This window comes from Hipposideros armiger, unplaced genomic scaffold, assembly GCF_001890085.2.
Source record: "Hipposideros armiger isolate ML-2016 unplaced genomic scaffold, ASM189008v1 scaffold_999, whole genome shotgun sequence".
Lineage (NCBI taxonomy): Eukaryota > Metazoa > Chordata > Mammalia > Chiroptera > Hipposideridae > Hipposideros > Hipposideros armiger.
This window is the reverse complement of record NW_017732349.1, coordinates 219,138-223,876: the sequence shown is the minus strand read 5'-3', so window position 1 is coordinate 223,876 and position 4,739 is coordinate 219,138. Positions and strand designations below refer to the sequence as shown.

At 46.5% G+C, this 4,739-nt stretch overlaps 1 protein-coding gene across 3 annotated transcripts in view; it reads right to left on the bottom strand.

Moving 5' to 3' along the window:
- LUZP1 (leucine zipper protein 1) overlaps positions 1-4,739 on the bottom strand; it is an 83,364-nt gene that overhangs the window by 77,717 nt on the left and 908 nt on the right. The window contains exons 1-2 of one of the 3 annotated variants that reach the window (XM_019631419.1): positions 2,332-2,363; positions 216-471 (exon numbers count right to left, since the gene is read on the bottom strand). The exons of 1 other annotated variant lie outside the window; for it this stretch is intronic. The gene's annotated coding sequence lies outside the window, so the exon portion shown is untranslated. Of the gene's footprint in view, positions 1-215; positions 472-2,331; positions 2,364-4,739 lie in introns of those variants that run through there. One more of the 3 variants, XM_019631420.1, reaches the window with a different exon arrangement.

The following is a 4,739-nucleotide window of genomic DNA, read 5'->3' as shown; positions in this document are numbered from 1 at the left end:
TCCAAAATTCCACTGCAACTCTCCCCTCACCTCAACTCCACACACCACCCCCCCAGCCCTCCCCGAACTGCGCCCGCCGGTTCTGCGCGGTCTCCCCCGGGTGCCCCGACCCCTCAGCGGGTCAGGCCACCCACTCCGGGAGCCCTCCTCTCCCCTCGCCCGCCGGCCCCGGCCTCCCGCACCGCACTCTCGCCGCCTCCGCTTCGCCCCCTCACCTCCGCGGCTCCGGCCCGCGCTTCAGCCCGCCGACTGTTCAGGCGCTCTGCTCCCGGCGGCCGGCGCCTCCTTGGGCTCCCCGGGACTGACAATGAGGGGCGGGACCGGGGGATGACGTCAGCGTTCCAAAAGGCGGGGTCTGCGGCTGGCCTGTATGCCCCGCCCCCTCCGTCGTTTTTTCCCTCTTCCCAAGACTTGGACTCCGCCAAGTTTTTATTGCTCGCCTATCTAGGTGCCCAGGGCCTGTTGTAGTCGCTGTGGGAAATCAAAATGGAAGACAAGACGTCCTGCTTTCAAGAGGGGAATTCTCTGGGGGGGTGGGGAGGGGGGGCTGTGCGAATTAAATGATACAATCCATGTGAAGGTGTTTAGCCCAGAACCTGGTATGGAGTAATCACTCAACAAATACTATTTCAATTACTCAGCAAATGTGGAAAAGGAACTCGGCTTGGTCTCAGGAGGCATGGGTTCCCGTCCCCAACTCTTCCGCTCATATTAATTCATTGTGTGATCCTAAACAAGTCCTTTCCCATCCCTCAATTTCAACTTCTTTAAAATGGAGAGGAACAATGACCAAATGATCTTAAAAGTCCCTCCAATAATTCTATGACATATTTCCTATGGCCCTACTATGCACAAGGTACCCTAGGGCTCAGAGAAGCTGGAGGGGAGCTTTTGAAGGGAGCCCAAGACACTCATCCAGCATGGAACAGGACACAGCCAGAGACACTCTTCTTGTAGATGCCCTCCCACATACTGGCACAGAGCTGCATTCACAAGCCAGGGCACAGATGCGCTGAGGGCTGCTTCCTCTCTGACTACAGCAGCATGCATAGCTGGTCTCTTGAGACATCTCTTGTGTAAGCTCCTTATTGCCTAAGAAATAAAGGCCAAAGCTCTGGCCTGGTCTGATCTCTTCCCACCTTTACATACACACACACACACACACACACACACACACACACACACACACACACTGTACAGTTTATCCAAACTTCCCCTAGCACACCCACTGCTTTCCCACATCTGCCCCATTGCTCACACTCTTCCCTTGCTGTCTCATCTCCACTTGTAACTCCTAGTTTCCCCCAGCCAGAAGCCCACTCTCCTTGCTTGGAATATCCTTGGCTTTGTGTTTAACTCTCATGTGGGCATCAACACACTTTAACTTGTATCAACTTGACCTACCATTTGTTTCTTAGCATTTCCTTAAGGTCAGAAGTCACATATGCTCCCAAACAATGTAGTTGTCATTGTTATTTTCATTATCATCATCATCATCATCATCATCAATATTATTTCTAGCTCCTAACACCACATAGCACCTCTAGTGATAATCCATCCAGTCATTTCATAGTGGAAGACTCTGAAGTCCTGTGGGAGGAAGAGGCTCATGAAGAGCACTGCCACTGGAACAGGAATCAAAACTTCAGTTTCTAGACCCTAGGAGGATTCTGCAGTCACATCTGATTCCCCTTCCCCCCTTCCCCCCAACCCCATGTCTCTGTCATTTGGCACCCCTACAAGGTGGGAACAGCTCTGAGCTCTCTCTGCAAGTTCATTGCAACAGAGCTGACCCATTTCTCCCTCATGCCTATCTCCTCTCGCTTTCCTTACAGAGAGACGGATCTGTGTTAAACTGCCCTTGGCATCTCCACAGTCCTCTAGGAGAGCTGCAGCAAGGCACTGGGCGTTTCCAAAGTGCTGGCCTGTGGGAAGAGGGAAAGGGCTTTGGAATTCTAATTAATTCTCTGTGCTGCGGACAGGCAAATGGCTGTCCTGAGATGCCTGGGCTGGTCCTCAAGAGCCCCTAACAAATTGAGGCTTATTTTTAGAACAGCACATTCAAAAATGCCACTTCCCATGAAAAGCAGGCATGGCCACAGGGTTACTGCAGGCAAAGAAGGAGCCTTTACTGAGTCCTTCCTATGTGCTGACGCTGATTCCAAGCATTGAAAATGCTTGGAAGAGAGAACCCAGGACATGCAGGGGAGGTTCTAAAGACAGAACTTTCTTCCAAAACCCATGACCCCATCAACCAATTATTCATTCATTCACAGCAAAAGCTTTTGGCACAGGACAGATCAGGATTCAAATCTCAGCTCCACCACTTACCAGTTGTGTGACCTTGGACTTTGAAGTCTCTGCATCTCAGTTTCTCATCTGAAAAATGGGAATAATAATAGTACCTATATCCTACAATGGCTGTGAGGATTAAATAAAATAACATGTGAAAGAGCTTAGTTCAGATCCTGGCACCTAGTTCATGCCAGGATATGGTGGCTGCTGTTACTATCTCCACATGTCCTCCCAGTAAGGTCTCTCATGTGTGGTCTCTGGACTAGAAGTAGGGCCAACTAATAGTCCTGACCTCAAGAAGCTCAGTTGGTAAAAGGATTGAGGTAGATTTTCATGAACAGGCAAGAAAAGGTACCTATTGGGTATTATTAAGTGACAAGAGTAAGTTGCAGAATTACAGGTATAGTAAGATCCCATGGTTATAACTTTAATATATGTTTAGCATATGCATAAAAATATGGAGAATATAAAGAAATAAGTAAGAGGCTTTCACCCTTTTTTATTACTTTTTGATTTGCTTTTCTGTGTGTGCACACGCATGTGTATGTGTGTGTGTGTGTGTGTGTGTGTGTGTAACAGGAACTTTCAAAAGAGACTCTACTGGATGCTAAGAGGGAAGAAAGGGGATGAAAATACAGCTACAAGACAAATCAGCAATGGGCATCTGAAACAATTGTGCACATTGCCATAGAAAATTCTGCAGGTCACATCTCATTCTTCATGGCATTCCAGGGAAAGCCCCTGCCCAGACAATTCTCACTTCTACCTCCTCCCCAGCCCTAAGCTGTACTTGAACTTTCTCAACACTACACCCAAAAACAAGACTCCTAACAGAACTCCCCCAGGAATCATGACAAAGCCAGATACTTTTAAGCAGGAAGAATTTTTTTGTTTTTGCTCCCTGTCCTATGCCTCTCCCCCACCTCTCAAAGAATAACAATATGTCAGCATCTTGTGCCTAATGTGCCTAAATTTTCACTTTCGTTTTCCTCATATCTTTTTGCAATTTAATTTTTTTACAAGAAGGATCTATTGCTTAATCATCAGGAAAAAGGCAGTAAAGATATAAATATATTTTTAAAAGGCTAACCAAGCTGGGGTTCGTTCACTTTTGTTGGTTTGCAAACAATAAAGTATAACAAAGTGGTTGAGGCCAGTGCTAAGTCTCACAGGAATCATAGAAAGTAAGAGTGGTAAGGGATAAAACCACCCTCAATTCCTCCTACCATCCCCCAAATGGACTGATTTTAAGTCCTTTCACATATCAGGCCACGGACCAACACATATATTTCATTCATTCCTCCAACACTTATGGATCCTTTACTACAAACCAAGCATTATATTGGGCACTTTATAGATGCTATCTCATATAGGTTATGGAGGTAATTATTCCTATCCTGCAGATTATAGGGAAACAAGGCTCAAGGAGGTAAAGGCAACTTGTCCAAAGTCTCACATCTAGTGGGATCTAAACCAAGGCCTTCACAACATCAAAGCCCAAATCCTGAGGGATGTGCGCTGAATTCCAAAGCCAGTGAGCTGTGCATTCAGGCAGCCATGATGGCCTGAGTGGCCTTGGGCAAGTCACTGATTCTTCTCTGCAGCAGTTTCCCCATCTCTGTGGGATAAGGGCATACCTGTATATTTTATGTAAGTTAAGCGTTTTGTGCGTTATAACACATAATACAAAGGGAAGTTGTTTACATCAGTTCTTCCCGGACTAGGTCCCACTCTCCTTTGGATCTCTTGGTGCTTTCCCCTTTCGTGTGTATCCCCATTAACGTTTATCCCCCTTTAACGCGTTTAGGACCATCTTCCTCGCACAAACTCATATTATTCCCTCCACTAACATGGGACCTCCTCAAAATGGAAATGATGCTTATTCATTTCTCATCCCTTTCTGTCCCCAGTGCAGCATCTGCCATGCATCCATCCATTCCCTCACTCTTTTATTTACTTCATAACAAATAGCTGAGTCCTAACATGTGCCCGGCACTGCACAGACTATAGCATAGCAAAAGTCCCTGCCTTCTTGGAGCTGGATTGGTAGGGTAGAATGACAAGATAATATTAAATACAATTAATTACTTCATGGCAATTGCATTAAATGCCACAAAGTATCAGGCTAGCTGCTATGAGGGCTTTGGAGATGTAGAGTGGGGACTTAACTCAATCCAGGACACAGGGAAGGCTTCCTAAAGGAGAAGGCCTTTAGGGTTAGAGAGGCTAAAACTTGCTCAAGGTCACACAGCTGCTAAGTGGAAAAGCTGGGATTTTAAACCAGATGATTGACTCCATAGCCCATGCTCCATCTACTACACAACACGGCCTTTTATCTCTTTCATCTTATTCTTCCCTGGCTCTGATTGGTAAGAAGGGAGCAAGGTCTAACACTGGATGCTCGTAAAGCAATGTATTTTTCCCAGCTTTGGGGATCAGGGACC